The sequence below is a fragment of the Hemitrygon akajei genome, chromosome 31 (genome assembly GCF_048418815.1).
Source record: "Hemitrygon akajei chromosome 31, sHemAka1.3, whole genome shotgun sequence".
NCBI classification, from domain to species: domain Eukaryota; kingdom Metazoa; phylum Chordata; class Chondrichthyes; order Myliobatiformes; family Dasyatidae; genus Hemitrygon; species Hemitrygon akajei.
The window spans coordinates 5,825,277-5,849,740 of record NC_133154.1 but is presented as its reverse complement, the minus strand read 5'-3'; the positions used below and the strand labels follow the sequence as shown (position 1 = coordinate 5,849,740).

The 24,464-nt window shown below is 49.8% G+C and overlaps 2 protein-coding genes across 5 annotated transcripts in view; one reads left to right on the top strand and one right to left on the bottom strand.

Annotated features, from left to right (window-relative positions):
• Window positions 1–24,464, bottom strand: part of LOC140719175 (suppressor of cytokine signaling 1-like) — a 97,216-nt gene that overhangs the window by 65,210 nt on the left and 7,542 nt on the right. The window contains exons 1-2 of one of the 4 annotated variants that reach the window (XM_073033595.1): window positions 9,918–10,202; window positions 5,859–6,051 (exon numbers count right to left, since the gene is read on the bottom strand). The exons of 1 other annotated variant lie outside the window; for it this stretch is intronic. The gene's annotated coding sequence lies outside the window, so the exon portion shown is untranslated. 2 more of the 4 variants (XM_073033597.1, XM_073033594.1) reach the window with 2 other exon arrangements.
• The window catches only part of LOC140719176 (ferritin heavy chain B-like), a 137,014-nt gene continuing 120,364 nt past the window's right edge, over window positions 7,815–24,464 (top strand). Inside the window, exon 1 of the mRNA XM_073033602.1 lies at window positions 7,815–7,847. The gene's annotated coding sequence lies outside the window, so the exon portion shown is untranslated. The remainder of the gene's footprint in view (window positions 7,848–24,464) is intronic.

The window sequence follows — 24,464 nt, the reverse complement described above, 5'->3', positions numbered from 1 at the left end:
GCTTTGCAGGACCTCGGGGAGTGAAGATGAAATACAAAACCATAAGATGTAGGAGTATAATTAGGCCCACTCATCACCTGCCTCCTCCCCATAACCTTACTTAACAAGAACCTATCAACCTCCCAATGACTTGGCTTCCACAGCTGTCCGTGGCAATGAATTCCACATATTCACCACTCTCAGGCTAAAGAAATTGCTCCATGTCTCTGTCCTGAAGTGACATCCTTGCCTTCTGAGGATGTCCTCTTGTCCTAGAGTCCCAAGTCCACTCTATCTCGGCCTTTCAATATTCAATAGGTCTCCACCGCCCTCCCCCCCTCCCCACACACAATTCTTTTAATCTCCAGCGAGTACAGGCCTTAAGCCATCAAACACTCCTCATACATTAACCCTTTTATTCCCGGGTTCATTCTCATGAATCTCCTCAGGACCATCTCCAATGCCAGCACATCCTTCCTTAAGAGTGACCATTGAACATAAGAGTGTGGGCATTTGTGCATTGGGATTCTATATCAACTGAGAGATTATCACAAGATCTTCCAGCAATCATACAGAACCACTTCTTAATATAGACCATCAGAAGGCAAGGAACACCAAACCAGGTGCCTTCCTCTATCCTTACCACCACTCAAGCACCTACTCAAGCAAGACCACAGCAATGGTCACAACCTTGTGTCATCTAAAATACAACTTCAAAATTCAAAGTACATATATGTCAACATATACAACCCTGAGATTAGTTTTCCTGTGGGCAAACTCAGCAGATCTGAATAGTAACTATAACAGGATCAATGAAAGATCAACCAGAGTGCAGAAGATAACAAACTGTGCAAATACACATATAAATAAATAGCAATAAATAACGAGAACACCAGATGATGAGATAAAGAGTCCTTAAAGTGAGATCATTGGTTGTGGGTACATCTCAATGATGGGGCAAGTGAGTGTAGTCATCCCCTTTTATTCAAGAGCCTGGTGGTTGAGGGGTAGTAGCTACTTGAACCTGGCGATGCGAGTCCTTAAGTATTTGTACCTTCTACCTGATGGCAGCAGCGAGAAGAGAGCATGGCCTGGGTGGCAGGGATCTCTGATGATTGACGCTGCTTTTCTACGACAGCATTTCATGAAGATGTTTCATAGATCTTAGACCATCTAGAGCAACTAGCCTTGTAGCAAAGCACATTCTCAGAATTAAACCCTGAAACTGTCTGACTGTCAGAATCAGTGATGCTGTCAATGGTTCAAGGTCAGGGTTAACCCTGATAAGTGATGTACCTTTATAGTGTTGAGTCATGGATGGGTACACAGCTGAAAGAAAAATGGAGGAGAGAGCTATGGGGGAGGGAAGGATTATATTGATCGTAGAGTAAGTTAATGTCGGCACAAATATGTAAGGATCTGGACTGGTCTATGTTCTATAAAGACTTATTGTACAAATAAACGCTAAAGTGAATGGCTCACTTTTGCATATTCTGGGATGTAAATATGGGGAAGACTGGAAAGACAGGAATATGTGAAGACATTGGGGAAGAGGAGGGCCTAAAGACACTGGGAAGTGGCTGGCAGCCAGAGAGAACTTGGTGCCTGGGATCTCTGCAAATGTGGGAACGGTCATTAGAGATCAAATGGGCTGAAGATATTGTAAAATGGAGCAGATAAGAATGAAGAAGAGGGAAGCAAGAGAAAGAATTATGTGAATTTCTGTAGCCTCTTTCTAGCCCATTTCAAAATGTATTACAGAGATTCTGCAGATGCTGGAAATCTTAAGCAACACACACATGACGCTGGTGGAACTCAGCAGGTCAGGCAGCATCTATGGAGGGATTTAAACAGTCACTGGTTTGAGCAGTCACAATGCCCGAAACAATGACTGTTTATTCCTCTCTACAGATGCTGACAGACCTGCTGAGTTCCCCCAGAATTTTGTGTGTGTTGTTCCAGAGGGTAAGGTACTTTTGAAGTGCAGTCATTTTGCGCTGTAGAATTTGCCCATCCAAATGCACATGGGAAATTCCAAAAAACAGGAATACGTTAGCAGAAAAAGTCATGACTTCTCAGTCAGTCTCCAGGAACATGAGCATCTCCAAATCTGTAGCTATCACATCAATGACCCACTGGGGAACAGCAGTTAGGCTTCTCTCGTGATGCTTGCAACCCTGTGCAGAAAAACACACCAAAAATCTGTTTTCAACTGAATTCTTATCAAATTTCAAGAATCGATGATGCAATGAGTTCCTGGAACTTGAGTGTGTTTACGTTCCTGATGGCAGGGAACGTTTAACTTTTCAATTTTCCCATAAATGTCCAGGATACTTCAGGTTTGGTCGCTAACTTGGTCCTTGTTAATTGATTCTGGATTAGCCAATTATTTCTAGCAGTGTGTAGTAAGGAAGGATAAGGAAATGGTCAATTCAAGGTCAAGTCCAGTTCATCGTCATTCAACCTACATATGTATACAGCTAAATGAAACAACGTTCCCCTAGATCAAGGTGCAGAACACAGGACATATCACTCACACACACAACAAACGAAAGTAATATTACCACAAATAAATTAACAAATAATAAGGTGCATTCACCATACAAATTAAAAAGCAAATGAAGTAACACTACTGGCACTTCATACATGTTGAGACAGTATCTCTCGTCTGATGGTGAGGGGGGTGGGTTCAAAGATTGCTGGACAGTAGGGAGGGATTATTGACAATGCTGAGGGCCCTGTTTATGAGAAATATCTCTGACAGGTGGGAGAGAGACCCCGATTGCTGTCCACTGACCTCTTTCTGGACAGGCCTTGCATTAAGCAATGGTAATATCCCACCTAATTTCTGAGCAGTGTAGCGGCTTCTGCACCAGACTCCGAGGCAAGTGGTCCCGGGTTCGAATCCGGCCAGCTCCTTGCGTGCTTTCCATCTGTGCCTGGGTTGCAGAGCGAGCTAGCAGCTTGGCCTCATGAGAAAACAGGCAAATGCCGAAGAAACTTTCAGATTGCCGCCCAGTGCGCCGCAAGGCGTGGGAGAAACAACCATTTCTGTCTGCAAGTTCTAGTCCCCGAGGAAGTACTCAACACCTCAGTGCCTGTAAGACCAGTAAGTCCACTCACTCAGAACAGAGCACTCGGGATGTAGGGTCAGGGGGGCGAAACACAAAATAAAATGGCTGCTGCACCTAAGGCAGTCAATTGGCCGTTGCATCGATCCAGCTCTAGGCAAGAGCAATCCAGCTTATTCCAGTCCCTGAGCCTCTCCTCACACTGTCAAAGCCAAAATTAAAGTAACTCTATTATCAAAGTACATATATGTCAGCATATACTACCGTGAGATTTGTTTCCTTGCAGGCATTCACAATAACATTTACAAAAACTATAAACAGAAGTTGAAAGTTCAAAGTAAATAAGGTAATAAGTAATTTCATTATCAGAGTACATATGTGACCATATACAACCCTGAGATTAATTTTCCTGTGGGCATACTCAGCAAATCTATAGAATAGTAACTATAACAGGATCAATGAAAGATCAACCAGAGTGCAGAAGACAACAAACAGTGCAAATGCAAATATAAATAAATAGCAATAAAAATGAGAACATGAGATAATGAGATGAAGAGTCCTTAAAGAGAGATCATTGGTTGTGAGAACATCTCAATCTTGGGACAAAAATTTACAACCAAAGTGCAAATAATAAGCTATTAATAAATGAATGCAGAATTAATGCATGAATTAATTTATAGACAGTAGATAAATAATTAATTCATACTGAGAACATGAGTTGTAGAGTCCTAGAAAGTAAGTCTGTAAGTTGTGGGGTCAACTCATTGTTGAGGTGAGTGAAGTTACCCCCGCAGATTCAGGGTCCTGGTACGTGTGGGATCTAAGGCTCTGTACCTCCTACCCGCCGAGCGAGTTCCTTCCTCTCAGATACCGACCCAGCCACCTTCCGTATGCTACAACTGAATCTACCGCCACTCCTCCTACCCCAATACTGTAGTACATTCCGGATCCCAAGTGCTTGCTGTGCAAGTATAGATAGTGGCCAGAAAAACCACAAAGACTTGTAACGTGATCATACTAAAGTATTACACACTCCACTTATGGTCAACTGGATTTCACCACTGGTGAAAAATTGGTCCTGTATCACTTGACATTCTTATTCCAATGAAGTCATTGCGAAATTGCACAAATGCCCACCATTATATCAACAGGGCACATTCAATTTCTTTTGAACTTTAAGAGGCCCTGTTTTCATACTGCAAGAGTTAATCATTTTGCACAAAATGCTGATCAGTACATTCAGTTTGCTGCGCCATTCCCTGAGTATTTCCACAAATGGATCCTTGTCTCCCCCAATTTTCTATAGATGTGTAAGGGGTACTCTACCTGCAAATAAAAAGTAATTTTTACACAGCATTCACCTTAGTCTTTAGTTGGACGGATATAATTTATAGAGACTTGACTGTTAAGACATAGGAGCAGAATTAGTTACACCGAGTCTGTTTCACCGTTTCCCCTTTGCTGATGTACTATCCCTCTCAACGCCATTCTCCTGCCTTCTCCCCATAATCTCTGACACCCTCACACTGCTTTAAAAACACCCAATGACTTGGTCTCCACAATCACCTGTGGCAATGGATTTCACAGGCTAAAGAAATTCCTCCTCACCTCCATTCTAAAGGGGAGTCCTTGTATTCTGCGGCTGCTCTTGATACTTTTTCCAAAGTTCAAAGCTCGAACTGTGTATACATTATACAACCTTGAGACTTGACCCCATACAGGCGGCCATAAAACAAAGACACCCAGAAGAACCCGTGAAGCAAGACCGTCAAACACGCAGTGAGCAGAGAGAAAACTAAACAAATCACGCAGACAATAAAGGTAAGCAAATAGCATTCAGAACAAAAGTCAGTCCTCAGACGCACAGGCCAGAGCAGCCGGCGCAGACCTCAGCCTCGGTTCAGTGCAGAGCTGAGTAAAAGTCACAGGGCAGCAAGCAGAACTGACCCGGACCTCACCCCTTGTCCCAACACTCTGCCTTTTCAATCCATCCGGCCCGGCGTTTAGATTGTCCCAAACCTCAGCAGATATTGATATATTCACAGGACCCTAAACAAAAACCGACACCCATGCAAGATCTGACTCACTCCTAGAACTTGGGGGGAAGGCACGTGGCAGGAATCACTAACACATTGTCAGCACACCCTTGTAAACACTGATCCACTCCCGGGACTGCCCACGTAAATACTGACAACGCTCCTACGATTGTCTCATATGAGCACTGACATGCACCAGGGATTGCCCCGCTGATCTCCAGGGGCAGCCCCCCTCCCCCACCCACCAACAACAGTCGCCAACTAAATACTGACCCACTCTTGGGGTCGCCCCTTAAATATCACTGCACCCAAAGCCCCCGTTTAAATGTGACCCACTAGCAGGATCCCTCATTTAAATATTGACACACTGCCTGGACCCCCTATAAATACTGATACGCTCCCAGAACCCCTGTAAATACAGACCCACTCTTGAGGTTGCCGCATGTAAGCACTGTTGAAACCATTGCCAAGTTCCTCGTGTAAATAACGGCCCATTCCCTGGGCCCCTTGTAACTACCCTCACACTCCTTGGACCAACTCCACCATGGATGATCCCAAGCCCAGCTGTGAGGGAAGAGGGTTGGGCATGGGGGCTAGCAACCCCATCCTGTTAAAAACCCAGAGCTACAGGAACACTAACAGATCCAAAGCCCTCATCCCCTGGAGAGGAAGGATCTTCGAAGGTGACCTGAGGACAACCTGGAAGACTGGTGCAGGTCTCTAGCAAGCTGCTGTCAGCAGCCCTTACCCCAATAGGGGGTGATGGACCTACCTGTAAATACTGACACATTTCCAGAAGGCAGAGGCTGAGAGTAGCAGACACCAACAGAATCAACAAACTCATTCGTAAGGCCAGTGATGTTGTGGGAGTGGAACTGGACTCTCTGACGGTGGTGTCTGAAAAGAGGATGCTGTCCAAGTTGCATGCCATCTTGGACAATGACTCCCATCCACTCCATAATGTACTGTTTAGGCACAGGAGTACATTCAGTCAGAGACTCATTCCACCGAGATGTAACACTGAGCATCACAGGAAGTCATTCCTGCCTGTGGCCATCAAACTTTACAACTCCTCCCTCGGAGTGTCAGACACCCTGAGCCAATAGGCTGGTCCTGGACTTATTTCCACTTGGCATGATTAACTTATTATTATTTAATTATTTATGGTTTTATATTGCTGTATTTCTACACTATTCTTGGTTGGTGCGGCTGTAACGAAACCCGATTTCCCTCGGGATCAATAAAGTATGTCTGTCTGTCTGTCTGTATATACTGCCACAAGCAAAAGTTTAGTCAGCAATGTCAGAGCATGTGGAATTGGATATAATAAACTGGACCGAAAGTTTTCTATTGGATAAAAGCAAAGAGAAGGATTAAATGGATCTTACACAGGTAGGAACCTGTGACTGGTGTGGCACTGCATCCTATATAGGTGGAAGGGCCACACACGTATTCCTCTCCTTGAATACAAGAGATTCTGCTGGAAATCCGGAGTAACACTCACAAAATGCTGGAGGAACTCAGCAGGTCAGGCGGCATCTATGGAGATGAATAAACAGTCGACGATGAAGGGTCTCAGATCGCAACGTCCGCTTCTCATACCCCTCCGCGGATGCTGCCTGACCTGCCGCATTCCTCCGGCATTTTGTCTGTGTTGCTCCGGATCTCCGGCAGTGCCAGAAACTCTTGTGAATTCTTCCAAGTTTAATTGTGGATGTGAGAAAGGAGGGGAGTAGAATGGGGGCTCCGGAGAAGACTGTTGAGTGGATAAGGACATGGCAGGTGAAGGGTAATGTAGAAAAAAGAGAGGAGGTTATCCAAATCCCAGATGTATGGAACAGGAGGGCAGAATATTTGTGAAACGGTGAAAGGCACTGATGTGTGAAGGGATCCGACCTGTAGGTGCACCTGTGCACAAAAACTTCAGATTAGTAGCTGAGGCCACCTTCAGGGTAGAGTAGCAACACCTTATAATCTGTCTCGGCAGCTTGCAACCTGATGGTATGCACATTGATTTCTCCCTCCAGTAAACAAATTCATTCCCCTCTCCTCTATTCCTCAGGCTAACTTCTACCTCCTGTCACCTATCACTCCCCCGCCCCCCCCCCCCAAGTCCCCTCCTCCTTCCCTTTCTCCCACGGTCCACTCTCCTCTCCTATCAGATTCCTTATTCTCCAGCCCTTGACGTTCCCCACCCACCTGGCTTCACCCATCACCTTCCAGCCAGCCTCCTTCCCCTCCCCCCATCTTTCTTTTCTGGCATCTTCTCCCTTCCTTTCCAGTCCTGAAGAAGGGTCTCGGCCCGAAACGTCAATTTCCATAGATGCTACCCGGCCTGTGGAGTTCCTCCAGCATTCATTGTGTGCTGCTCTGGATTTCCAGCATCTGCATGACTTTTCATGTTTATGAAATTGGTAGTGTGGATGATAGTCACAGGGTGCTGGTAAGATGAGCAGACCAAAGGCAGATGAAGTTTAATCCTTTACTTATTTATTATCTATTTACTGATTTAGATGCAGCACAGTAACAGGTCCAACGAGCTCACACGGCCCAGTTACACCAACGCCACCAATTAACCCTCTAACCTGCATGTCTTCGGAATGTGGGAGGAGACCGGAGGAAATCATTCTGGCCAAGTGCATGAGCTTTGGAAGAACAAATGGGGGTGGGACAAACTCAGTAAATGGGAGGGTCCAAGGGAATTCCAAGGAACATAGGGACCTGAGCGTACGAGTCTTACACAGCAGCACAGCTACATAAGGTAAGGGAGAAAGCATCTGGCAAACGTTCTTTCATTAGCCAAAGCATGGAATATTAGAAGCTGAAACATTACAAAATATTGGTTTGGCTGCATCTGCTGTACTCTGCGCCACTCTGGTAGACACATTAATGGAAGGCCTTAATTGCCCTGTGCTAGTGTGTTGCCTGGTATGCAATATTTCACTCATGAACATAAAACAGTACAGGCCCTTCGGCCCACAATGTTGTGCTGACTGTTTAACCTAACCTTATCCCTCCTCCACAGTCCTCCATTTTTCTATCATCCATATGCCTATCTAAAAGTCTCTTAAATGTCCCTATTGTACCTGCCTCTACCACCACCCCTGGCAGGGCATTCCACACGCTCACCACTCTGTGTAAAGAACTTGCCTCTGACATCCCTGTTTACTTTCCTCCAAACACCCCAAAATTACGCCCCCCTGATATTAGCCATTCCCTGGCTGTCCACCCGATCTGTGCCTCTTGTCACTCTGTACATTTCTACCGCGTTACACTGTGTCTGAGCGTAGGGGGTGGGGGGACGTGACAGAACGATGTGGAGCCTGGACAAGGTAGCTCCACGCGGGAAGGAGACTTACTACAGTGAAAAGGCTTCAAAGTTCAGAGTAAGTTTATTATCGAAGTACCCAAATGTCACCATATACAACCCCGAGGTCCATTTTCTTGTGGGCATCCACAGTAACTACAAGCAACACAATAGAATCAATAAAAGACCGCTCCTACCAGCAGGACGAGACAACCAACGTGCAAAAAAAAAACATACTGCAAATACAAAAGAAATAAAATAATAGACAAATAAATAAATAAACAAGCAATAAGTACCGAGAACTTGAGATGAAGAGTTCTCGAAAGCGAGTCCGTGGATTGTGGGCAAGGTTCAGTGATGAGGAGAGTGGAGTTAACTCTTCTGGTTCCAGAGCCTGATGGTTGAGGGGTAATAACTGAACCGGGTGGTGCGGGTCGTGTACCTTTTTTTCGGGAGTGGTGGGCACAGTTACAGTCTCCTAACCTAGGAAAGAATACATTGCCATGGTGGGCGTGCAGCGATGATTCGCCAAACGTATGCCAGTAATAGCGGGTCCGCCGCGGGGAGAGGGGTCGAGCGGACGGGGCACTGTGTGGATTTAGAAGAAGAGGAGGGGTTTTCATCTGAACATAACAGGCTCTTAAAAGGCTGGATGTGGCGAGGCTAATTCGCCTGGGCAAGAACTCCAAGCCCGAGGAGCACAATTTGAGAATTTTTTTTGGGGGGGGGGGGGTTCAGACCACTCAGGGTGACGCTGGGGGCAACAAGTCTTCAGAGGGCAAGAAACCTTTGGAATTCTCCACTCTGGACAGTTGTGCTCGTTTAAAACGGCAATCGAAAACAAATGTTGAGCAATCGGAATGCGGTCAACACACAAAAGAAAAAGTTGGAGGAACTCAGCGGATCCGAGGGAAGAAGAGTGGTCGTTTCGGGTCCAGAAACTTCGTCGGGACTGGAAAGAAAGAGAGGAGACCGCCAGTGTAACAAGAGAGTAGTGTGGGAACAATGGCGCTGTGGTGGAGCAACTATGATGGGAACGATGGAGAAGCCTCGACCGGACTGGATAACCTCCTCCTGTTCACCATTTTCCGTACGCTGAGACTATCCCGGGACCCAGGTCGCCGGCCACTGCGTCCCAAAGGAGCCGCCAAAACATCGGCACGTTCCTCGCCCCGAGCCCGGCAGAAACCCGCTTCACCCGAGAGTCGACCTGTCGCCATGGAACCCAGCGCAGCCACCCGGCTCAGGAGCACAGCGTGACCGAAAGAAAGTCCTTCAAGTTGTTTATTTTGCGAAAAGAAGCGTCAGATTATCACTCGCGGCTGCAACGTTAGCCTATTGAGTGTGCAACCAACACCGCACAGGGAGACTGCGTTAGTCCTTTCGCCAATTTGCATTAATTTTTGATGCTGAAAATTAAACTGCAAATTTCCCATAAATATTTATCTGATGTTAAGCGTCATTCTCTAGAATACAAGCAACGGTGCACGGAGACTGTTTTCTTGTTTTCAGATATCTACTTACCCCGGTTATGCAGTCATGTTCCCTTCGCAGTGCCGTCCGGTCTGTAAGCGCCACGATAGTTTACCACACACACACACACACACACACAAAATAAAAGCCCCGTCCACTATCCGCTCAGCCGGCAGATGCTTCAACTCCGGGTGGCGGGGGGATCGTTCGGGTGCTGGAAAATCGGCACACTGTCCCACGGGGGCAAGCGAGTCGGGCAACGGGGTGACGACGGGGTTTCCTGGCGGAGCATTGCCCCCCCCACTCACCCCCACCCCCCGCGTGTGTGTGTGTGTGTCCGACCTGCCGGTGCCGCGGGCCCCCGAGGACGGCTGGGCCGAACGTGGTGGGCGCTCGCCGCCTCGCACTCTGGCCAACTTGTGTCAGCTTGGCGAGTCGTTTGAAGCGCCGCCCTCTTCTCTCTCTCTCCATTTCACAGAAACTCCGCCACGCGCAGTCTTTCCAAGAAATTCAACCTGGGTTTCACTTTCGTACACGTCACTGCTTTGAGCTGCTCTTTTTTTTTACAGCGTTATAGCTCTTAAACCCACGGGCATTTCCTACACCGGTCTCAGTTTACAGACTATCGTCTCCCCGAGCGGCGGGCACGTTCACTGCGCTGAGCGAGGTTAAGGGCCGAGGCAAAGAGTGGAGAGAGAAGCTACGATTGCTTTACTTAGGGCAGAGAGAGATTTAATGTGCAAAAGCAAGAGGTATTTTGTTTTGCAACAAACTATTTCTATAAACTGGCGGCACGGAATGTTCAGTTTTTTAGCTGTTATACTAATCAGTAAATTGTTTCAATATTGTCACATGTACCGAGGTACAGTAAAAATCTTTGTCAAAGAAAGACGAGCTTATTGTCATATGCACCAGTACATGTAAGCACGTGTGCAATTAAAAAGTCACACACAGACACAGTTACTTATTTATTGAGATACATCATGGCTACCCGCCCAGCAACCCCCCCCCCCCATTTAATCCTAGTCTAACCACGGGACAATTTACAATGACCAATTAACCTACCAACTGGTAGGTCTTTGGATTGCGGGAGGAAACCGGAGCATCGGGAGGAAACCCACGTGGTCACGGGGACAACGTACAAACTCCTTATTGGCAAACTCAGGAAATGAACCTAGGTTGCTGGTACTGTAAATCGTAGCTCTAACCATAAGGCTAGCATGCTGCAGAAACACAGCAGGTCAGGCAGCATCTATCTATGGAAGTGAATTAAGTCGACGTTTTGGGTTGGAACCTCTCATCAGGACCACCTCACCCAACCGCACACCTTCCCCGCACCTGGTTTCACCCATCACCTGTCCGCTTGTATTCCTTCCCCCTCCCCCACCTTCTTATCCGGCTTTCTGTCCCCCTCCTTTCCAGACCCGATGAAGGGTCATGGCCTGAAACATTGACTATTTACTCCTCTCCATAGATGCTGCCTGACCTGCTGGGTTCCTCCAGCATTTTATGTGTGTTGCTTTGCATTTCCAGCATCTGCAGAATCTCTTGTGATCATAATTTGGAGCAATTAAAACCTTATTTTAATATGCCATCCATACAGATTATTGGATTGCATTAGAGAATTAAGGTCATGCAAAGAGAAAAAAAAGTAGCAGAATGGAGAATGCAGTGTTATAGTTACAGAGGAAGTGCAGTGCCGTCAGATAAGGAGGTTCAAGGTTATAATGACGTCAAGAGTCCATCTTATCGTACTAGGGGACCATTCAATAGTCTTATAATATCCAGATAAAAATAATTCTTCAGTCTGACTGTTCTGGAAAGACCTTCCCAAAAGAATGAAGGGGGACCTCATTGAAACCTCATTGAATGTTGAAAGGCCTAAATAGAGTGGATATAGGGAGAATGTTTCCTATGGTGGGGGTATCTAAGACCAGGAGGACCCATTCTCAGAATAGAGCGACGTCCACTTAGAATAGAGATGAGGAGGAATTTCTTTAGTCAGAGGGTGGTGAATCTGTGGAATTCATTGCCACAGGCGGCTGTGGAGGCCAAGTCACTGGGTATATTTAAGGCAGAGATTGATAGATTCTGGATTAGTTAGGGCATTAAGGGACATGGGGTTGGGGGGGAGGAGGCAGAAGACTGGGGCTGAGAGAGAAATGGATCAGCCATGTTGAAATGGCAGAGCAGACTCGATGGGCCAAATGGCCTAATTTTGTTCCTTTATCTTATGGTCTTATGTTTTCAACATTATTTATGTATTTAATCATTATTGTTGTACTTGCACAATTTGTCTTTGGCACTTTGGTTGATTGTCAGTCTTTGAGATTTTCATTGATTCTGTTGTATATTTTTGTTCTACTGAGTGCAGTATATGGTGATATTGTACATACTTTGATAATAAATTTGCTTTGAAACTTTTGAGTGCTTTTGAACTTTGTGGTTTCTTAGCCTTTATCTGAGTTGACGCTGTGGAACTCTGTACAGGCTAAGGTCCTTGCTGAAGCTCTTTAGAACCATTGCTTCAACAAAGTCTTGGCAAACTTTTACTGAGTTTTTCGCTGTGCCCTGGTATGTGACAATATCAAACCAATATTTACCACCACTCTGATGTGCTGTTCAGAAGGCAGGGCAGAATCACAATCAGGTTTAATATCACTGACATATGTTGTCATGAAATTTGTTGTTTTGCAGCAGTATTGTAATACAGAATAATAAAAAACTATAAATTACAGTAAGAAATAAATCATCTATCTAGATGTGTAACTAAATTTACTGCAAAATGAGAGAAAAAAATAGATAGATAAATAGATACTTTATTCATCCCCATGGGGAAATTCAACTTTTTTTCCAATGTCCCATACACTTGTTGTAGCAAAACTACTTACATACAATACTTAACTCAGTAAAAAAAAATATGATATGCATCTAAATCACTATCTCAAAAAGCATTAATAATAGCTTTTAAAAAGTTCTTAAGTTCTGGCGGTAGAATTGTAAAGCCTAATGGCATTGGGGAGTATTGACCTCTTCATCCTGTCTGAGGAGCATTGCATCGATAGTAACCTGTCGCTGAAACTGCTTCTCTGTCTCTGGATGGTGCTATGTAGAGGATGTTCAGAGTTATCCATAATTGACCGTAGCCTACTCAGCGCCCTTCGCTCAGCTACCGATGTTAAACTCTCCAGTACTTTGCCCACGACAGAGCCCGCCTTCCTTACCAGCTTATTAAGACGTGAGGCGTCCCTCTTCTTAATGCTTCCTCCCCAACACGCCACCACAAAGAAGAGGGCGCTCTCCACAACTGACCTATAGAACATCTTCAGCATCTCACTACAGACATTGAATGACGCCAACCTTCTTAGGAAGTACAGTCGACTCTGTGCCTTCCTGCACAAGGCATCTGTGTTGGCAGTCCAGTCTAGCTTCTCGTTTAACTGTACTCCCAGATACTTGTAGGTCTTAACCTGCTCCCCACATTCTCCATTAATGATCACTGGCTCCATATGAGGCCTAGATCTCCTAAAGTCCACCACCATCTCCTTGGTCTTGGTGATATTGAGACGCAGGTAGTTTGAGTTGCACCATATCACAAAGTCCTGTATCAGTTTCCTATACTCCTCCTCCTGTCCATTCCTGACACACCCCACTATGGCCGTGTCATCAGCGAACTTCTGCACATGGCAGGACTCCGAGTTATATTGGAAGTCTGATGTGTACAGGGTGAACAGGACCGGAGAGAGTACGGTTCCCTGCGGCGCCCCTGTGCTGCTGACCACCGTGTCAGACCTACAGTCTCCCAATCGCACATACTGAGGTCTATCTGTCAAGTAGTCCACTATCCAATCCACCATGTGAGAGTCTACTCCCATCTCCGTTAGTTTGTGCCTTAAGATCTTGGGCTGGATGGTGTTAAAGGCACTAGAGAAGTCAAGGAATGTAATCCTCACAGCACAACTGACCCCCTCTAGGTGAGAGAGTGATTTGTGCAGCAAATACGTGATAGCATCCTCCACTCCCACCTTCTCCTTATACGCAAACTGAAGAGTGAGGAAGTGTTCATGGGTTCATTGTCCATTCGGAAATCTGGATGACGAAGGGGAAGAAGCTGTTCCTGAATCATTGAGTGTGTGTCTTCAGGCTCCTGTGCCTCCTCCTTGATGGTAGCAATGAGAAGAGGGCATGTCCTAGGTAACAGGGGTCCTTAATGATGAATGCTGCCTTTTTGAGTTATCACCTTTTGAAGATGTCCTGGATCTTGGTGGGGGGGTGGGGGGGGCGGGGGGGGGGGGGGTTAGTGCCCATGATGGAGCTGGCTGAATAACATCTAGAATTTATTCTTGCATCCATTCCACAACGTGAAGGAGTCAAAATCTTTGTGTTATGACTCTGTTGCAATGTACTGACATGTAAATTTCAAAGTCTAACGGCTTGTAGAAAGAAGCTGTCCCTGTTGGTCCTGGCTCTAATGCTGTGGGTACCGTTTGTCAGATGGATGCAGATGAAACAGTTTTTGGCTGAGGTGACTGGTGTCCCTGATGACCTTCTGGTCCTTCTATCTGAAGCTTGTTTTGGTCCTGTGCAGTGGCCCTCCATACCAGACGGTGATGCAGCGAGTTAGAGTGGGACATCTGTAAAAATTTGCAAGTGTCTTTGGTGACATCGCAATTCTCCTCAAACTCCTAATGAGTCTGGGGTTATCTGGGATGCAAGAGAAAGGTGTGATTCTATAAATATGACCAAAAGCTTGATTACGGGACAGCACACAAGAAGGGGAGTATTTACTTTAGTAATGCCTCTTTGAGGATGGGTCTACCCTATGATGACCATAGGTCTGAAGATGAGACAGTGTGCGTCGTAAATACTTCAGCACAGCAAACCCAACAATGCTGTGTTTCTTCTGATTTACCCCTAAAGAGTGTTACTCTCTTTCAGTGCTGCCCCTCTCACAGTGCACTGCCCCTCAAAGCAACCCCCGGACACTGCAGCATTCCCTCACTACTGTCCCTGTGACAGTGAGACACTCCATCAGTACTGTCCCTCTCACAGTGAGACACTCCCTCAGTACTGTCCCTCTGACAGTGAGACACTCCCTCAGTACTGTCCATCTGATGGTGAGGCACTCCCTCAGTACTGTCCATCTGATGGTGAGACACTCCCTCAGTACTGTCCATCTGATGGTGAGGCACTCCCTCAGTACTGTCCCTCTGACGGTGAGACACTCACTCAGTACTGCCCCTCTGACAGTATGACACTCCCTCAGTACTGTCCATCTGATGGTGAGGCACTCCCTCAGTACCGTCCATCTGATGGTGAGGCACTCCCTCAGTCCTGTCCCTCTGACAGTATGACACTCCCTCAGTACTGCCCCTCTGACAGTGAGACACTCCCTCAGTACTGTCCCTCTGACAGTGAGACACTCCCTCAGTACTGTCCCTCTGACAGTGAGGCACTCCCTCGGTACTGTCCCTCTGACGGTGAGACACTCCCTCAGTACTGTCCATCTGATGGTGAGGCACTCCCTCAGTACTGTCCCTCTGACAGTATGACACTCCCTCAGTACTGCCCCTCTGACAGTGAGATACTCCCTCGGTACTGTCCCTCTGACAGTGAGACACTGCCTCAGTACTGTCCCTCTGACGGTGAGGCACTCACTCAGTACTGTCCCTCTGACGGTGTGACACTCCCTCAGTACTGTCCCTCTGACGGTGTGACACTCCCTCAGTACCGTCCCTCTAACGGTGAGACACTCCCTCAGTACCGTCCCTCTGACGGTGAGACACTCCCTCAGTACCGTCCCTCTGACAGTGCGACACTCCCTCAGTACCATCCCTCTGACGGTGCGGCACTCCCTCAGTACCGTCCCTCTGAAGGTGCGGCACTCCCTCAGTACCGTCCCTCTGACGGTGTGACACTCCCTCAGTACCGTCCCTCTGACGGTGTGACACTCCCTCAGTACCGTCCCACTGACAGTGAGACACTCCCTCAGTACTGTCCCTCTGACAGTGTGATACTCCCGCAGTACTGTCCCTCTGACAGTGTGATACTCCCTCAGTAATGTCCCTCTGACAGTGAGACACTCCCTCAGTACTGTCCCTCTGACGGTGAGACACTCCCTCAGTACTGTCCCTCTGACAGTGAGACACTCCCTCAGTACTGTCCCTCTGACGGTGAGGCACTCCCTCAGTACTGTCCCTCTGACAGTGAGGCACTCCCTCAGTACTGTCCCTCTGACGGTGTGACACTCCATCGGTATTGTCCCTTTGACAGTGAGACACTCCCTCAGTACTGTCCCTCTGACAGTGAGGCACTCCCTCAGTACTGTCCCTCTGACGGTGAGGCACTCCCTCAGTACTGTCCCTCTGACGGTGAGACACTCCCTCAGTACTGTCCCTCTGACAGTGTGACACTCCCTCAGTACTGTCCCTCTGACAGTGTGACACTCCCTCAGTAATGTCCCTCTGACAGTGTGACAGTCACTCAGTACTGTCCCTGTGACAGTCACTCAGTACTGTCCCTCTGACAGTGAGACACTCCCTCAGTACTGTCCCTCTGACAGTGAGACACTCCCTCAGTACCTTCCCTCTGACAGTGAGACACTCCCTCAGTACTGTCCCTCTGACGGTGAGGCACTCCCTCAGTACTGTCCCTCTGACAGTGAGACACTCCCTCAGTACTGTCCCTCTGACAGTGTGATACTCACGCAGTACTGTCCCTCTGACAGTGAGACACTCCCTCAGTACTGTCCCTCTGACAGAGTGGCACTCCCTCAGTACTGTCCCTCTGACAGTGAGACACTCCCTCAGTACTGTCCCTCTGACAGTGTGACACTCCCTCAGTACCTTCCCTCTGACAGTGAGACACTCCCTCAGTACTGTCCCTCTGACAGTGAGACACTCCCTCGGTACTGCCCATCTGACGGTGACACACCCCATCGGTACTCTCCCTCTGACGGTGAGGCACTCCCTCAATACTGTCCCTCTGACAGTGTGACACTCCCTCAGTACTGTCCCTCTGACAGTGTGACACTCCCTCAGTACCGTCCCTCTGACGGTGTGACACTCCCTCAGTACCGTCCCTCTGACAGTGAGACACTACCTCAGTACTGTCCCTCTGACAGTGAGACACTCCCTCAGTACTGTCCCCCTGATGGTGAGACACTCCCTCAGTACCGTCCCTCTGACAGTGTGTCACTCCCTCAGTACCATCCCTCTGACAGAGTGACACTTCCTCAGTACTGTCCCTCTGATGGTGCGACACTCCCTCAGTACTGTCCCTCTGACGGTGAGACACTCCCTCAGTACTGTCCGTCTGACAGTGTGACACTCCCTCAGTACTGTCCCTCTGACGGTGAGACACTCCCTCAGTACTGTCCCTCTGATAGTGTGATACTCCATCAGTACTGTACCTCTGATAGTCTAATACTCCCTCAGTACCGTCCCTCTGACAGTGTGACACTCCCTCAATACTGTCCCTCTGACAGTGCGACACTACCTCAGTACTGTCCCTCTGACAGTGTGGCACTCCCTCAGTACCGTCCCTCTGACAGTGAGGCACTCCCTCAATACCGTCCCTCTGACGGTGAGACACTCCCTCAGTACTGTCCCTCTGACGGTGTGACACTCCCTCAGTACTGTCCTTCTGACAGTGTGACACTCCCTCAGTACTGTCGCTCTGACAGGGAGACACTCCCTCAGTACTGTCCCTCTGATAGTGTGATACGCCATCAGTACTGTACCTCTGATAGTCTGATACTCCCTCAGTACCGTCCCTCTGACAGAGAGACACGCCCTCAGTACTGTCCCTCTGACAGTGTGACACCCCCTCAGTACTGTCCCTCTGACAGTGTGACACTCCCTCAGTACTGTCCATCTGACAGTGAGGCACTCCCTCAGTACTGTACCTCTGATAGTGTGACACCCCCTCAGTACCGTCCCTCTGACGGTGAGACACTCCCTCAGTACTGTCCTTATGACAGTGAGACACTCCCTCAGAACCGTCCCTCTGACAGTGAGACACTCCCTCAGTACCGTCCCTCTGACAGTGAGACACTCCCTCAGTACCGTCCCTCTGACAGTGAGACACTCCCTCAGTACTGTCCCTCTGACGGTGAGACACTCCCTCAGTACCGTCCCTCTGACGGTGAGACACTCCCTCAGTACTGTCCCTCTGACGGTGAGACACTCCCTCAGTACTGTCCTTATGACGGTGAGACACTCCCTCAGTACCGTCCCTCTGACAGTGAGACACTCCCTCAGTACTGTCCCTCTGACGGTGTGACACTCCCTCAGTACTGTCCTTATGACGGAGAGACACTCCCTCAGTACCGTCCCTCTGACAGTGAGACACTCCCTCAGTACTGTCCCTCTGACGGTGAGACACTCCCTCAGTACCGTCCCTCTGACGGTGAGACACTCCCTCAGTACTGTCCCTCTGACGGTGAGACACTCCCTCAGTACTGTCCTTATGACGGTGAGACACTCCCTCAGTACCGTCCCTCTGACAGTGAGACACTCCCTCAGTACTGTCCCTCTGACGGTGAAACACTCCCTCAGGACTGTCCCTCTGACAGTCAGACACTCCCTCAGTACCGTCCCTCTGACAGTGTGATACTCCCTCAGTACCGTCCCTCTGACAGTGTGACACTCCCTCAGTACTGTCCCTCTGACGGTGAGACACTCCCTCTATACTGTCCCTCTGACAGTGAGGCACTCCCTCAGTACCTTCCCTCTGACAGTGAGACACTCCCTCAGTACTGTCCCTCTGACGGTGAGACACTCACTCAGTACTGTCCCTCTGACAGTGAGACACTCCCTCAGTACCTTCCCTCTGACAGTGAGACACTCCCTCAGTACTGTCCCTCTGACGGTGAGGCACTCCCTCAGTACTGTCTCTCTGACAGTCAGACACTCCCTCAGTACCGTCCCTCTGACGGTGAGACACTCCCTCAGTACCGTCCCTCTGACAGTGAGGCACTCCCTCAGTACCGTCCCTCTGACAGTGAGACACTCCCTCAGTACTGTCCCTCTGACGGTGAGACACTCCCTCAGTACTGTCCCTCTGACAGTGAGACACTCCCTCAGTACTGTCCCTCTGACGGTGAGGCACTCCCTCAGTACTGTCCCTCTGACAGTGAGGCACTCCCTCAGTACTGTCCCTCTGACGGTGTGACACTCCATCGGTATTGTCCCTTTGACAGTGAGACACTCCCTCAGTACTGTCCCTCTGACAGTGAGGCACTCCCTCAGTACTGTCCCTCTGACGGTGAGGCACTCCCTCAGTACTGTCCCTCTGACGGTGAGACACTCCCTCAGTACTGTCCCTCTGACAGTGTGACACTCCCTCAGTACTGTCCCTCTGACAGTGTGACACTCCCTCAGTAATGTCCCTCTGACAGTGTGACAGTCACTCAGTACTGTCCCTGTGACAGTCACTCAGTACTGTCCCTCTGACAGTGAGACACTCCCTCAGTACTGTCCCTCTGACAGTGAGACACTCCCTCAGTACCTTCCCTCTGACAGTGAGACACTCCCTCAGTACTGTCCCTCTGACGGTGAGGCACTCCCTCAGTACTGTCCCTCTGACAGTGAGACACTCCCTCAGTACTGTCCCTCTGACAGTGTGATACTCACGCAGTACTGTCCCTCTGACAGTGAGACACTCCCTCAGTACTGTCCCTCTGACAGAGTGGCACTCCCTCAGTACTGTCCCTCTGACAGTGAGACACTCCCTCAGTACTGTCCCTCTGACAGTGTGACACTCCCTCAGTACCTTCCCTCTGACAGTGAGACACTCCCTCAGTACTGTCCCTCTGACAGTGAGACACTCCCTCGGTACTGCCCATCTGACGGTGACACACCCCATCGGTACTCTCCCTCTGACGGTGAGGCACTCCCTCAATACTGTCCCTCTGACAGTGTGACACTCCCTCAGTACTGTCCCTCTGACAGTGTGACACTCCCTCAGTACCGTCCCTCTGACGGTGTGACACTCCCTCAGTACCGTCCCTCTGACAGTGAGACACTACCTCAGTACTGTCCCTCTGACAGTGAGACACTCCCTCAGTACTGTCCCCCTGATGGTGAGACACTCCCTCAGTACCGTCCCTCTGACAGTGTGTCACTCCCTCAGTACCATCCCTCTGACAGAGTGACACTTCCTCAGTACTGTCCCTCTGATGGTGCGACACTCCCTCAGTACTGTCCCTCTGACGGTGAGACACTCCCTCAGTACTGTCCGTCTGACAGTGTGACACTCCCTCAGTACTGTCCCTCTGACGGTGAGACACTCCCTCAGTACTGTCCCTCTGATAGTGTGATACTCCATCAGTACTGTACCTCTGATAGTCTAATACTCCCTCAGTACCGTCCCTCTGACAGTGTGACACTCCCTCAATACTGTCCCTCTGACAGTGCGACACTACCTCAGTACTGTCCCTCTGACAGTGTGGCACTCCCTCAGTACCGTCCCTCTGACAGTGAGGCACTCCCTCAATACCGTCCCTCTGACGGTGAGACACTCCCTCAGTACTGTCCCTCTGACGGTGTGACACTCCCTCAGTACTGTCCTTCTGACAGTGTGACACTCCCTCAGTACTGTCGCTCTGACAGGGAGACACTCCCTCAGTACTGTCCCTCTGATAGTGTGATACGCCATCAGTACTGTACCTCTGATAGTCTGATACTCCCTCAGTACCGTCCCTCTGACAGAGAGACACGCCCTCAGTACTGTCCCTCTGACAGTGTGACACCCCCTCAGTACTGTCCCTCTGACAGTGTGACACTCCCTCAGTACTGTCCATCTGACAGTGAGGCACTCCCTCAGTACTGTACCTCTGATAGTGTGACACCCCCTCAGTACCGTCCCTCTGACGGTGAGACACTCCCTCAGTACTGTCCTTATGACAGTGAGACACTCCCTCAGAACCGTCCCTCTGACAGTGAGACACTCCCTCAGTACCGTCCCTCTGACAGTGAGACACTCCCTCAGTACCGTCCCTCTGACAGTGAGACACTCCCTCAGTACTGTCCCTCTGACGGTGAGACACTCCCTCAGTACCGTCCCTCTGACGGTGAGACACTCCCTCAGTACTGTCCCTCTGACGGTGAGACACTCCCTCAGTACTGTCCTTATGACGGTGAGACACTCCCTCAGTACCGTCCCTCTGACAGTGAGACACTCCCTCAGTACTGTCCCTCTGACGGTGTGACACTCCCTCAGTACTGTCCTTATGACGGAGAGACACTCCCTCAGTACCGTCCCTCTGACAGTGAGACACTCCCTCAGTACTGTCCCTCTGACGGTGAGACACTCCCTCAGTACCGTCCCTCTGACGGTGAGACACTCCCTCAGTACTGTCCCTCTGACGGTGAGACACTCCCTCAGTACTGTCCTTATGACGGTGAGACACTCCCTCAGTACCGTCCCTCTGACAGTGAGACACTCCCTCAGTACTGTCCCTCTGACGGTGAAACACTCCCTCAGGACTGTCCCTCTGACAGTCAGACACTCCCTCAGTACCGTCCCTCTGACAGTGTGATACTCCCTCAGTACCGTCCCTCTGACAGTGTGACACTCCCTCAGTACTGTCCCTCTGACGGTGAGACACTCCCTCTATACTGTCCCTCTGACAGTGAGGCACTCCCTCAGTACCTTCCCTCTGACAGTGAGACACTCCCTCAGTACTGTCCCTCTGACGGTGAGACACTCACTCAGTACTGTCCCTCTGACAGTGAGACACTCCCTCAGTACCTTCCCTCTGACAGTGAGACACTCCCTCAGTACTGTCCCTCTGACGGTGAGGCACTCCCTCAGTACTGTCTCTCTGACAGTCAGACACTCCCTCAGTACCGTCCCTCTGACGGTGAGACACTCCCTCAGTACCGTCCCTCTGACAGTGAGGCACTCCCTCAGTACCGTCCCTCTGACAGTGAGACACTCCCTCAGTACCGTCCCTCTGACAGTGTGATACTTCCTCAGTACCGTCCCTCTGACGGTGAGGCACTCCCTCAGTACCGTCCCTTTGACGGTGAGACACTCCCTCAGTACCGTCCCTCTGACGGTGTGACACTCCCTCAATACTGTCCCTCTGACAATGTGATACTCCCTCAGTACTGTCCCTCTGACAGTGAGACACTCCCTCAGTACTGTCCCTCTGACAGTGTGATACTCCCTCAGTACCGTCCCTCTGACAGTGACACTCCCTCAGTACCGTCCCTCTGACAGTGAGACACTCCCTCAGTACCATCCCTCTGACGGTGTGACACTCCCTCAGTACTGTCCCTCTGACAGTGCGGCACTCCCTCAGTACTGTCCCTCTGACAGTGTGGCATTCCCTCAGTACTGTCCCTCTGACAGTGTGACACTCCCTCAGTACTGTCACTCTGACAGAGAGACACGCCCTCAGTACTGTCCCTCTGACAGTGTGACACTCCCCTCAGTACTGTCCCTCTGACAGTGTGACACTCGCTCAGTACCGTCCCTCTGACAGTGAGACACTCCCTCAGTACTGTCCCTCTGACAGTGAGACACTCCCTCAGTACTGTCCATCTGACAGTGAGGCACTCCCTCAGTACTGTACCTCTGATAGTGTGACACTCCCTCAGTACTGTCCCTCTGACAGTGTGACACCCCCTCAGTACCGTCCCTCTGACGGTGAGACACTCCCTCAGTACTGTCCTTATGACAGTGAGACACTCCCTCAGAACCGTCCCTCTGACAGTGAGACACTCCCTCAGTACCGTCCCTCTGACGGTGAGACACTCCCTCAGTACTGTCCCTCTGACGGTGAGTCACTCCCTCAGTACCGTCCCTCTGACAGTGAGACACTCCCTCAGTACCGTCCCTCTGACAGTGAGACACTCCCTCAGTACCGTCCCTCTGACGGTGAGACACTCCCTCAGTACTGTCCCTCTGACGGTGAGACACTCCCTCAGTACTGTCCCTCTGACAGTGAGACACTCCCTCAGTACTGTCCCTCTGACAGTGAGACACTGCCTCAGTACTGTCCCTCTGACGGTGAGACACTCCCTCAGTACTGTCCTTATGACAGTGTGACACTCCCTCAGTATGGTCCTTATGACAGTGAGACACTCCCTCATTACCGTCCCTCTGACAGTGAGACACTCCCTCAGTACTGTCCCTCTGACGGTGTGACACTCCCTCAGTACTGTCCCTCTGACAATGAGACACTCCCTCAGTACCGTCCCTCTGACGGTGAGACACTCCCTCAGTACTGTCCCTCTGACAGTGAGGCACTCCCTCAGTACCGTCCCTCTGACAGTGAGACACTCCCTCAGTACCGTCCCTCTGACAGTGTGATACTTCCTCAGTACCGTCCCTCTGACGGTGAGGCACTCCCTCAGTACCGTCCCTCTGACGGTGAGACACTCCCTCAGTACCGTCCCTCTGACGGTGTGACACTCCCTCAATACTGTCCCTCTGACAGTGTGATACTCCCTCAGTACTGTCCCTCTGACAGTGAGACACTCCCTCAGTACTGTCCCTCTGACAGTGTGATACTCCCTCAGTACTGTCCCTCTGACAGTGCGGCACTCCCTCAGTACCGTCCCTCTGACAGTGAGACACTCCCTCAGTACCATCCCTCTGACGGTGTGACACTCCCTCAGTACTGTCCCTCTGACAGTGCGGCACTCCCTCAGTACCGTCCCTCTGACAGTGAGACACTCCCTCAGTACCATCCCTCTGACGGTGTGACACACCCTCAGTACTGTCCCTCTGACAGTGTGACACTCCCTCAGTACTGTCACTCTGACGGGGAGACACTCCCTCAGTACTGTCCCTCTGATAGTGTGATACGCCATCAGTACTGTACCTCTGATAGTCTGATACTCCCTCAGTACCGTCCCTCTGATAGAGAGACACGCCCTCAGTACTGTCCCTCTGACAGTGTGACACTCGCTCAGTACCGTCCCTCTGACAGTGAGACACTCCCTCAGTACTGTCCCTCTGACAGTGAGACACTCACTCAGTACTGTCCCTCTGACAGTGAGGCTCTCCCTCAGTACTGTCCCTCTGACAGTGTGACACCCCCTCAGTACCGTCCCTCTGACAGTGTGACACCCCCTCAGTACTGTCCTTATGACGGTGAGACACTCCCTCAGTACCGTCCCTCTGACAGTGAGACACTCCCTCAGTACTGTCCCTCTGACGGTGAGACACTCCCTCAGTACCGTCCCTCTGACAGTGAGACACTCCCTCAGTACTGTCCCTCTGACGGTGAGACACTCCCTCAGTACCGTCCCTCTGACAGTGAGACACTCCCTCAGTACCGTCCCTCTGACAGTGAGACACTCCCTCAGTACCGTCCCTCTGACAGTGAGACACTCCCTCAGTACTGTCCCTCTGACGGTGTGACACTCCCTCAGTACCGTCCCACTGACAGTGTGACACTCCCTCAGTACCGTCCCTCTGACGGTGTGACACTCCCTCAGTACTGTCCTTATGACAGTGAGACACTCCCTCAGTACCGTCCCTCTGACAGTGAGACACTCCCTCAGTACTGTCCCTCTGATGGTGAGACACTCCCTCAGTACCGTCCCTCTGACAGTGTGATACTCCCTCAGTACCGTCCCT